This window comes from Equus caballus, chromosome 7, assembly GCF_041296265.1.
Source record: "Equus caballus isolate H_3958 breed thoroughbred chromosome 7, TB-T2T, whole genome shotgun sequence".
Taxonomy (NCBI): domain Eukaryota; kingdom Metazoa; phylum Chordata; class Mammalia; order Perissodactyla; family Equidae; genus Equus; species Equus caballus.
In genome coordinates, this window is record NC_091690.1 from 47,857,676 (window position 1) to 47,870,087 (window position 12,412).

Consider the following 12,412-nt stretch of genomic DNA (forward strand, 5'->3'; position numbering starts at 1 on the left):
GCACTGAGCTTCCACTGGGAAAGCAGAGTGAGGAAGAGGCACGTGGTGAGGGGCATGTTTCTGGAAGTGATCATAGCAGCGTGAGGGGCTGGAACATGGTGATCACTGCAGCCATCAGGGGCCCTGACTCTCCCTCCTCAGGGCCTGGGCTGTGTGTCTCTGGGCCATTATCTCTGAGGATCTGTGACTTTGTGTGTCTGTGTGTGGGTGTGTGCACATGTGTGTCCGGTGAGAAAGCCTGTATGATTTTGTCTGTCTAGGGGGCTGTGTGTGTATGTCCTTAAAATCTGGGATGCTGTTATGTCATTTGGTGCCTAAGTGTCATTTGGTGCCCTAGTAGCCCCTCCCTCACCATGTTGAATTGAGCTGACATAAGCAGACAAATCCTTGTCTTCTTTCTGATTGTATTAATCGTGTGATTTATTTTCTGACTCTTAAGATGTTCTCACATCTTGGGTGGCCTCTCAGACATAGGGTGACCCTGCCCCTCCCAGGGGCACCTCATTCCACGTTGGCGGTGGACAACTTGTCTGGAGCAGGCCTCTCATGTGCATACGGCCCGATCCAGTGCCCTGTCCCTACACACCTCCTTATCTGCCTCTCACACGCTAGACAGTATTCCCCACCCAAAACCCACCCAGGGCCAGGAACCAGATGACTGAGGACTGTCTCTAGGCCCCAGAGGCTGCTGGGATTGTTCAAAGCAGCCAGTCCTGAGCTGCTTACTCTGCCCTGACTCACATTTCCTGTGGACCCAAATGAAGGCTGTGGCCTAGGTTTGTGTCCCCCTCCTGATTCTGCCTCCTGAGCAACCCTCAAGCAGCCCCTGGGAGCTTCCTGGAGTGATGTGCCCCTTATCTTGGGAAATGTAAGTAATAAACTTATTTCAATGACATTGGCCTGTCCATGTTAGCACTTAGTCACCTCCATAAATTAAAATCTCAGAGGTACAAATTGGACACTGATCCTGAGGAGAAAGTGTTCAGTGAAGATGGTGGAGCCACCGTGGGAGGACGGAGTGAGGTCTGTGGGAATGTGAGTCCACAGCAGAGCTGATGTTTCCCAAGGAGGCTGCAGCAGGGGACATGGGGGCTGAGCGAGGAGATGCTCACCTTTGGTCCCCTCACTGAGCTCACAATAGAAAAGCAAAGTGACAAAGGGACAGTTCATGATGAGGGAGTTTCTGGATGCATCTATAGCAGTGAGAGGGTCTGGAACGTCATGATGTCAGCTGTTTTGGACCCTGACTGCCATCCAGTCTCCCATGTTGTGTTTTTTGTAGAGATGTCCTGTTTGTACTGTGTGGTGTCAGGAAGGGTGAAATCCCTTCCCCATCTGGAGGGGCTGAGACCCCCTCTTTGGGGATTGGTTTGGGAGCTGGGAGGCAGCCCTCTATCAGGTGGTATGGGAGTGAGAACAATGCACTTTGTGAAGATCTGGGCGTGTCATGAGGTTTGGGTAAATCTTCTGTATGTATTTGTGTGTGTGTCTCTCTCTCTGAGCCCCAATATGCAAGAAGTGCTAGTGTGACAGGGCTTTTGGTGGGTGTTTTGGTGAACGGAGCAGAGCAAACATGCTTGTTTGCTCTAAAGCTGACATTTTAGGAGAGAAGAAGGAAGATATATAAGTAAAATTATACCATATGTCTAATGATTGGCCCTAAAGAGTAAAGAACAGTGGGGAGGAGTGCAGAGGGCCTGGGCTCTGTGTGTCTATGGGAACATCTGTGTGTCTCTGAGCCATTAACTCTGAGGGTTTGTGAGTTTGTGTGTCTGTGTCTGTGTGTGTCCTCCTATATGTGCCATGACAAAGCATGTGTGATTTTGTAAGTCTGTCTGTGGAGCTATGTGTGTCTGTCCTTTGAATTCTGGAGTGGTTGGTTTTCCCATGTTCTTGCCTAACTGCCCTGGTAGCGCCTTTCTCACCACGGTGGGTGGAGCTGGTGAGAGCAGACATCTGTGTCTTCTCTCTGATCTGAGAGAGAAAGCCCACAGTCCTTCACCATCAAGAGTGATGTCAGCTGTGGGTTCTTCACTGATGCTTTATTTCAGGGTGAGGGAGTTGACTGAGGGAGTTTCTCCTAGTTTATTGGGTGTTTTCCTTGTGAAGGGGCATTGAACTTAGTCTAATGCTTGTTTGTATCTATTGAGATGGTCCTGTAGTTTTTGACCTTGATTCTATTAATGATTTATGTTAATTCGTTTTCGGATGCAAAGCCAACATTTCTTTCGTGAGTTAAATCCCATGTGGTCATGTTGTTTAGGGCATTTTATATATTGCTGGATTCAGTGTATTAGTATTTTGTTCAGGCTTTTTTCATGTATATTAAAAAGACGTATTGTGTACTATATTATAATGTGGTATATAGTATAAAATTGTCTAATGCTGTATATAGTGTGTTTCTTTGTGTATATATAAAGAGAATGTAGAATGTAGTATATACATATGGATATATATAAAGTTTACTTGGTATATTGTCTGTATATAGTATGCGTAGTGTATGGTATAGTATTATACATAATTAGTATGTATTATATATGTAGAATATGTTATATAATTAACATATAATTAGTTTTGTAGTCTATAGTATAGTTACACTTTTATAGATAGTATTACAGTCTTTATAAGTCTGAAGCATAGTGGGCATCATTACCATGTCTGTCCACAGAATTATTTAAATAAGCCATTCACATCCTTCCCTGGGAACATGGGGGCCCCTCACTGTCCTGATACCCTGTTTGTTTTCTCTTCTGAGTGCCACTGAGGTGTGGGTGTGAGTTTCAGAAATTGTAACTAATTATCAGCCTGAGGGTTGAAGTGAGGCTCTGCGGTTTGATGTTCAGTAAGTCCAGAGACATGTGTGATCTTCTTATGTATTTGAATAATTATGAGCAAGATTCTCCCAGAGAATCTTCTCCCAAAAGGGTGACCTTGGATAAGGAGCTGATGTTCTTGTTGCCAGGCAGCTGGACCATTGGCAGTGAGCTAAAAGTCTGTAAAAATGTGAAGATGAGGTGGACTCTCGGCCAGGGCATGTTCTAGCATGATTGCCTGGAGTTTGGCTACTCCTGCCGACCCTTAGGGCCGTCTTTGATCAGGGACGGCATGGTTAGGGACAGCAGCAGCAAGTCTTCAGTCTTCTCCATCACACATGCTGGTGGGACACCACCATTGCTATGAAAATAGGTGCAGGATTTATTTTTACATAAACAAGAAAGCAAAGAACCTTCACAATGTAAGCCACGTGGCCTTTGCATATCAAAGGGAAGAAAGAAAAATATGTATGTTAAATTGCTTCCTTGTACATAAATGCTGAAAGACAGGAAATGAATTACATTGTGTCTCCATGGGCATGTGGAGTCTCGATGCCAATGCTAGAAGACATGCTAGGAGCAGCCTTTGGGCATAGCTCCAAATCTCAGTCCAAGTTTTTGAAACCTGATATTCACAATAAACAATTCATGATAAACAAAAAAATTTGTATTAACCATATTTTATTCTTAATAGTTTAAAAAAGCAAAAATTCAGCCGACTAAGTTTTAAAGATCTAATTTGCTTTGTCAAGCAATTCATCAGTTGGGCAGCATGCCAGCTAGCAAGTAGAGACGAGCTCCAAAGTGCTGCAGAAAGGGAAGGGTTTTAAAGGTAGGACAAGGAAGTCATAAACGGAAGAAAAGATTATTCTGGGCAACGTTACCTCCCTTTGGGGACAAAAGGGTCTTATTAGGTGGATGACCTCATCTTCCTTTGGAGGATTGAGGGATCATGTGGCAGATTGCCTCACTGGTGCTGACCAGAAAATCCTACACTGATTACATTCCCGGGGAAGGTTGAAATTGCAGTTAGGGTAGGTGTTAAGCCCTGGTTTGGTGCCCTGGGACTAGCAAAAGTTGTTCCATTTTAGGCCTGTGGTTTTCTTTTTGACAATAGTTTGTAATCAAATGACCAATGTATTTTTAATGGGAAGCCACATCCTTATGTATTAATCCTCTAAGCAATTTTATGTGTGTGTGTGAGGAAGATTGGCCCTGTGCTAACATCTCTTGCCAATCCTCCCCTTTTTGCTTGAGGAAGATTGTTGCTGAGCTAACACCTTGCCAGTCTTCCTCTACTTTGCATGTGGGATGCTGCCACAGCATGGCTTGATGAGCAGTGTGTAGGTCTGTGCCCGGGATCCAAACCCGTGAACCCCGGGCTGCTGAAGCACGGAACATGTGAACTTAACCGCTATGCCACCAAGTCAGCCCCTGTAAACAATTTTTTGAACTGTGCAATACGTTTTTACAACCATAAAAAATTAATTTTCTCAATTCTGTCTATAAAATGACAAGTGATATTACAGCCTGTAGTGCCATTGTATGTCAATCTGGAGAGGGTTGCTGATACAGTCAGTGTATTAAGTGCACTAGGCTGGCATAATAATATGAGGAGCTCCACAGACACATTCCCCAGTGAAACTGGAGGAAATTATTTTAAAACAACCATGCGAAGCCTCTGGAAATTGTCCTAAAGGCAAACAGCAAATGAAGTAATCTATTTAAGAAAATCCATAGAAATTCAGTGAGAAAGGAGAGTGTGTGGGATTTGAACCATGTCTGCTCCCTCCCTGCTCTCAGCTCAGCAGGTGAGCCCTCCTCTCCACAGCGCTGCCCCCCCGAACCAGAAGACAAGGTTCTCCCTCCCTAAGCTTCCAGAAGTGGGGCTTTTCCCCAGGAGGAGCAGGACTTCAACATTACCCATCCTGCCTGCAGCTACCTGTTGCTGAATTTCAGTCCCTCATTGGTTCATGTGAAATGTGGGGACCCCTTCTTGCACCAGCCCCTCCTCCTGGTGCAGAGGCTCTGCTGTGCTCATGCTGTGCTGAGAATGCCGGGTCCTGATCCCTCTTTCCCCAGCTCATGAGGTGACTGTAACATGAGACAATCAAGAGGACTCCGGCTGCTGTCTTTCCACTGCACTGATCACTCAGCCCCTAGATTGGGATTGTCACCCAGAGAGAGGCTTCCTCATGTCCCCACCACAGCTCCAGAGTCCTGGCACACAGATTTTACTTGAACACAGGGCAGACTTGAGCCGTAAAACACGGAGCTCTTAATTCCTCCCCAAAGAATTAAGTTGACCAGCAAAACATCATGAAATGTTCAAGTCTAAGGGCACTTTCAAGAAAGTAGAGAATGAGGTGAAAGGCAATTAGTTGATTTCCAAATTTTTTTTTTTTTATATAAGATTGGCACCTGGGCTAACAACTGTTGCCAACCTTTTTTCTTTTTTTTTTCTTTTTCTGCTTTATTCCGCCCTCCTCCCCCCGCGCCCCCCCCCGCCCCCCCCTCCCCGTACATAGTTGTATATCTTAGTTGCAGGTCCTTCTAGTTGTGGGATGTGGGACGCCGCCTCAATGTGGCCTGATGAGTGGTGCCATGTCCGCGCCCAGGATCCGAACCCTGGGCCGCTGCAGCGGAGCGCACGAACTTAACCACTTGGCCACGGAGCCGGCCCCTGATTTCCAAATTTAGTGAAGCTACAGCTTAGACTGTAGGCTGACTAGTTTTCTGGAAAGAACCAGGGAATTAGACTGATGAGAGGACACTTACAAGCAACAGAACGAATCAAACAGTGACTTCACAAAGTGTCTCCACAAAGGAGCCAGAATTTCACTGGAGTATTTGATAGAGCAAGTTAAGGCAGGACCTTGATGAAAATAGTAGAGCAATCAGCCAGCAGTTAATCCACTGTAACCATGGAGTGTGTCCGTGAAGGAGCAAGAGAGCCCTCCAATGCCACTGCCTCATGACAGTAGACGCACCCAAAGCCATGCCGGTGCTAGGAGCTACATCAGAGGTTTCGCTCTGTGTGGAGGACATAGATTTAGCTAAGCTAATCCTCCCAGTCACTGAGCAAGAAAATAAGCTAATAACAATAAAAAATCCTAGAAGGAAGGAGACCAGTACCCACAGTTGCTATAATATATTACCTAAGATGTCTGGTTTGCATCAAAAATATGAGACCTGCAAAGATACTGGAATGTAGGAACCATACACTGGGGAGAAAAACAGCAATTGAAAAATTTACCCAACTTTTACAGGAGAACCCAGTAACATCAACAGGTGACATCTCAGCAGCAAAAAGGAAGATCAGGAGGCAGAGGGATAACATATTCAAAGTGCACGAAGAAAAAACCTGTTAACCAAGAATCCTATATGCACCAAAACTACCTTGTAAAATGTAAAGATGAAATAAAGACTTTCTCAGATAAAGAAAAACTGAGAAAATCTATTAATAGCCAACTGTCTTACGAGATTACTGAAGGAGTTCTTCACTTTCAAACCAAGTGACCCAGGATGGTAATTGATATCAACATAAAGAAACAAAAACACCAGTAAAGGTAATTATGTAAATATGGAAGACAGAATAAATACCAATTTTCTCCTTTCTTCTCTTAGCTGATATCAAAGGAATTGTATAAAATACTATATATTTAATGTGCTGTTGTGCTTATTAAATGTAGAAATGTAGTATTTGTGTAATTTGTTTCTCATTAAAAGCACAAAGGGTTGGTGCAAATGTGTGTTGGGCTAAACAAGTGAGTACAGATGGAAAAGAAATGAGTGTAACAATGTATTATTGAGTTGTCATTCATAGATATAATCTGCGTAACGATAATACCACAAAAATGGCAAAAGGGAATATAGTTATCTGTGATTAAAATTCTGTGTATCACTGGAATTAAGCTACTATAAAACTGAAGTTCAGGGGCCAGCCCTGTGGCGCAGCAGTTAAGTGTGCACGTTCCTCTGGGGTTCGCCGGTTTGGATCCTGGGTGCGGACATGGCACCACTTGGCACGCCATGCTGTGGTAGGTGTCCTACATATAAAGTAGAGGAAGATGGGCACGGATGTGAGCTAAGGGCTAGTCTTCCTGATCAAAAAGAGGAGGATTGGCAGCAGATGTTAGCTCAGGGCTAATCTTCCTCCAAAGGAAGAAACAGAACAAAAAACCCCCCCAAAAACCCTGAAGTTCATTCTTATATATTAAGGTGTGTATATTAAATAGAGCAAACTCTAAAAAAAAATTCAAAAATATAGTGAAGTCACTTAAAAATTAAGATGCTAAAATTGCACTTACTGCAATAGAAGGCCATAAAGCAGGAGAGGAGAAACTAAAAGGAGTATGAGAACTGTAGAAAACAAAAAGTAAAATTGCAGGTGTAATTGCGACTATGTCAGTAACACTAAATGTGAGTGGATTACATTATCACAACTGGAGGAAGACATTGTCACATCAGATTAAAAAATAAATAAAACTGTGATCTAAATATATGCAGTGTACAGGAAACACACTTTAGATTCAAAGATAGAAAGAGATTCAAAGTAAATGATGGGAAAATAGACATCTGGAAATAGCACCCACAACAAAGCTGGAGACATGATACAAATATCTAGCAAAATAAACTTTAAAACAAAACATATCACTAGAGATAATGAGGAACATTATCTCATACCTAAAGGGTCAAAGTTTATGGCCTGAATCTAAAACAGTACAAAGAAAGAAATTTATGGCCATTAATGCCTATACTAAGCAAAAAGAGAGATCTCTAATCAATAACCTAAAAGTTGAGGTACCAAATCCAGTGCAAAGAGAAAGAAGATAATAAAAATTAGAGCAGAAATTAATGAATGAGGAAGAGAAAAAGCGCAGAGAAAATCAATGAAACCAAAAATAGTTTTTATGGAAAGATTAACAAATATGACAGTTCTTTAGCTAGATTGATTTAGAGAAAAAGGGGGAAGATTCAAATTCATACAATCAGAAAGAAAGAGGGATGTCACAGGTGACGTTACAGAAATAAAAAGGATTATAGAAGAATTCAGTGAACAGTTGTGTGGCAATAAATTAGATAACCGAGATGAAACGGACAAATTCCTCGAAAGACGCAAACTACTGAACCTAAATCAAGAGTAAGTGGAAAATCTGAATAGAACTATAACAAGTGAGGGGGTTGAATTAGTAAACAAACAGCTACCCACAATGAAAGGCTCGGCCTAAATGGCTTTAACTCAGAATTCTCTGAAACATTCAAAGATTCTTTATTACCGATTCTTCGCAAACTCTTTAAGAAATTAAAATGGAGAGAACACTGATTCATTTTGTGCGGCCAGTATAATAAATAGCAGCAGAGCAGATCCAGGAATATGTTAGAGACTCACACACCATGACCGAGTGGGATTTGTTCCAGGGATGAACGGTTGGGTTAACATCTCAAAATCCAGTTATGTAATAAAGGATATCGATAGAGTAAAAAGCAAAAATGGCAAGATTTGTATTTTGACCTTGTATTCCATCACTTTGCTAACTCAATTTTCAGTTCTAATAGTTTTTTAGTGGACATTACACTTTTCTTAAAAGATTTGTGGAATTAGAGATACATTTACATCTTTCTAACCAATGTTTATGTATTTTAGTTTCTTTTTTGCATAATGGTTTTGGTTAAAATCTGCAGTACATTCTCGAATAGAACTAGCTAGAGCAGATACAGTCTTGCATCACTTAACCACGAGGATATGTTTGGGAAATGCGTCATTAGGCTATGTCGTCACTGTGTGAACATCCTAGAGTGCACTTACACAAGCCTACACACGTCGGCTCTATGGTGTGGCCTGTTGCTTCTAGGCTACACACCTGTACAGCATGTTACTGTACTGAATGCTGCAGGCAGTTATAACAATGGTAAGTATTTGTGTATCTAAACATAGAAAGTTATGGTAAAACTTTTGCTGTATAAAAGGTAAAAAATGGTACACTTGTATAGGTCTTTGTTATATGATCTCTGGGTTTTGGCAAATGTACAATGACATATTTATTATTTCTGTATCATAGAGTATAGTTTTGCTCCCTTCAAAGCCCTCTGTGCTCACCTGTCGATTCATCCCTCCCTCCAACCCCCAAATCCTTCACTTCTGGAGATCTTTCAACTGGCTCATGCTTTTGTCTTTTCTAGAACATCGTATACTTGGGATCATACAGTATATAACTGTGTCACATTGGCTGCTTTCCCTTAGCAATGTACTTTTAAGGTTCCTGCATGTGTTTTCGTGGCTTGATTCCTCATTTCTGTTTATCACGGAACAGTGTTTCATTGTATGGATGCACCACTTGTCTGATCGACTTACTGAAGGACATCTCGCTTAGCTCTGTTGATAATTATAACTAAAGCACCTAACAAATATTCATGTACAGGTTTTTATGTGAACATAGGGTTTCAACTCATTTGGAAAAATACCAAAGAGGGTGATTGCTGGATCTTACTATACATAGTAAGAGTATATTTTGCTTTGAAAGAAAGTTCCTGTCTTCCATTGTAGGCCTGCCAAATTCCATTCCCACCAGCAATGAATGATGATTACCTGTAGCTTCACGTCTTCACCAATATTTGATGTTCTGAGTGTTTTGAATTTTAGCCATTAATAAGCAGTGATACTTTATTGTTGTTTTATTTGCAGTTTCCCAGTGACATTTGATGTGGAGCATGTTGTCATTTTGCTTTTCCCACCTGTCTGTCTTCTTTGGTGAGCTGTCTGTTCAGATCTTTTGCCATTTTTAATTGGGTTGTTTTTCTTCTTACTGTTGTCTTAAGAGTTCTTTAGATATTTTGGATACCAGTCATTTATCAGGCACATGTTTTGCAAAAATTTTCTCCTCCTCTGTGACTTATCTTTTCATTCTTTTAACAGTATCTTTCTCAGAGCAGTTTTTCATTTTAATGAAATGAAATTACCATTTTTTTCTTTTATGGACCTTGCTTTTGGTGTTGTATTTAAAAATTCATCACCAAACCCGAAATAACCTAGATTTTCTCCTCTGGTGTCTTCTACGAGTTTATTACTTTTGCATTTTAAATTTAGATCTATAATAATCTGTTTTGAGTTAAAATTTGTGAAAGGTGTCAAGCCTGAGTCTGCATGTTTTGTGTGCATGTGTGTTTGTGGGTGGATTTCCATTATGTCCAACACTGTTTGTTTAAAAGACTTTCCTTTTGAATTGCCTCTTCTCCTTTGTCAAAGACCAGTTAATTATATTTGTGTGGGTCTGTAAGGATTATGCTTCAGTCTTACTATTCTGTCTTATTAATTCCAAAAGTTATCTGTATTTTTGTAGATTCTTTCAGATGTTTCACAGAGACAGTCATGTCCTACAGAACAAATGTTATGAATTTAGCTACAGGATTTGTGAAGATCTTTCTCAAGAAGCAAAAGTTCCCCTCTATTACTAGTTTGTTATCATAAGTGGATTTTGGATTTCATAAATTAAAAAATTTTCATTTCCCCCTCCTTTCCTTTCTGATATTAGTAATTTCTGTGTTCCATCTTTTCTTAGTTATTGTCACTAGAGGTTTATCCATTTTATTGGTCTTGTCAAGAAATCAGCTTTTTAAAAACTTTTTCTCCATTGATTTCCCACAATTATGTTAATTTTTTCTTAATTTTTATTATTTCATATATTGTGCTTGCTTTGGGTTTAATTTGGTCTTCTTTTTATTGTTTTCTAAGGTAGATGCTTACATTGTTGATTGTAAATCCTTGTTTTTTCCGGTGTATTTGTTTGATGGCATAAATTTCCCTCCGGGCACTGTTTTTGCTGCGTGCAAGACCCTTTGGTGTGTTGTGTTTTTATTTCATTTAGTCTAGAATAATTTTTTATTTCCCTTGAGACTTCTTGTTTAATCCCATTTATTATTTAGAAGTGTGTTTTTGAATCTCCATATATTTGGGGCTTTTCCAACTATCTTGCTGTTATTGATTTCTAGATTAAAGCCTGTGCAGTCTAAGAGCATATTTTGTATGCTTTCTGTCAAATTTGTTAAGATGTGTTTTAGGTCCCAGAATATGTTCTGTCTTGGTGAATGTTTCATGTGAACTTGAGAAGAATGTGTACTCTGTTTTTGTTACATTAAGTATTCCATAGATTACAATGAAATCCAGTTGTAGAGTGCTGTTCAGTTAAACTCTGTCCTTCCTCATTTTCTGCCTGCTGGAATTTATAGTTTGTGATAAAGGAGTGTTGAAGTCTACAGCTATAGTAGTGGATTTATCTCTTTTTCCTTGTGTTGTATCAGCGCTTGTCTTCCGTGTTTTGCTCCTCTGTTGTCATGCACATACACATCAAGGATTGCTGTGCCCTCTTGAGAATGGACCCCTTGATCATTATGTAATGCCTCTCTTTATCTCTGGGCTTTCTTTGGTTTGAAATCTGTATTGTCTGAAATTCTTATACCTATGCCAGCTTCCTTTAGTGTTAAACTCTTATGTTAATTATAATAAATATAAAAAGTTTTACATTTATTTATTCCTTTTTTAAATCTCCACCTTTACCATTTACATTTTTCCTGATAAATTTTTGAGTGTTTCATTCAAAGTAGGAATACTAATGAAAAATTTCCTCACTTTTTGTCTGTTTTTATTTTTCCTTATTTTTGAAGGATAAATTTGCTTGACAGAGAATTCTAGGAGGTGGTTTTTAAGTTACAAAACATTAAACATTTCTCTCCACTCTGTTCTTGCTTGCATGGTTTCTGAAAACAAGTCCAGTTGAATGCCAGTCTTTGTTTCTCTATACCTAAGGTGTGTTTTCCCCTCTGGCTTCCTTTGATATATTTCTTTGTCTTTGATTTTTGTCTAGTGTGAAGATGCTATTATTCGGCGTGCATTTTTGGTGTTTTCATGTTTAATGTTCAACATGAAATCATTGTGGACTTCGGTGAACTCACTTGCAATCTGCGGCTCTTCACCTGTTCCTCAGGCACAGCAAGGCCCAGGGTCCACTGTTAGGGTTGGCCTGGAAAGAGCTCTTCCGGCACGTTATTATCTCACTCTATGTTCTAAAGATTGGCTGGAGCCCCGAGGCACATGAGTGTACAGATTGTATGGTCTAAGTTGTCATGCCTTCTTCCTATGTCTGAACTCTAAGTTCCAAATGACTTTCTAGCCCCATCAAGTCATAGAGAGAGAGAAAGGAAGAGCAGAGTCTGTGATAAATATTACACAAGTTAAAAGCTATGCTTCCCCGCAAGAATATTTACATTCAGGCAGCTGAATATAAATATAAGGGCCTGAAGTACGTCTTGACAGTATAGCCAGCTGGACCTTGATAAAAGTTTAATTTTTACGGGCCACCTGGACTCTCATGTTTGGTGATGGGAATAGAAGAGTAACCTTCCCGTTCTTCACTGTGTTTTTATTCATTGAAATGTCATGCAGATTTGGCCCTCTGCCTCATGGAGTGCTGTAAATGGTGGGTAATCAGGAAGAAGATATAAGAATATTCCTCACGAGGAATCAGTCTTAAAATGATAATATTTGGTTCATATGTATAGCATTTCCCAATTTGCTCTGGACCCTGCCATCAGAGAGAAATAAG

The 12,412-nt window shown here is 40.4% G+C and overlaps 1 protein-coding gene across 3 annotated transcripts in view; it reads left to right on the plus strand.

Annotated features, from left to right (window-relative positions):
* Positions 1–12,412, plus strand: part of LOC100064626 (zinc finger protein 709) — a 36,774-nt gene that overhangs the window by 12,924 nt on the left and 11,438 nt on the right. The window contains exon 1 of one of the 3 annotated variants that reach the window (XM_070274004.1): positions 6,083–6,382. The exons of the other annotated variants lie outside the window; for them this stretch is intronic. The gene's annotated coding sequence lies outside the window, so the exon portion shown is untranslated. Of the gene's footprint in view, positions 1–6,082; positions 6,383–12,412 lie in introns of those variants that run through there. 3 annotated transcript variants of the gene reach the window in all.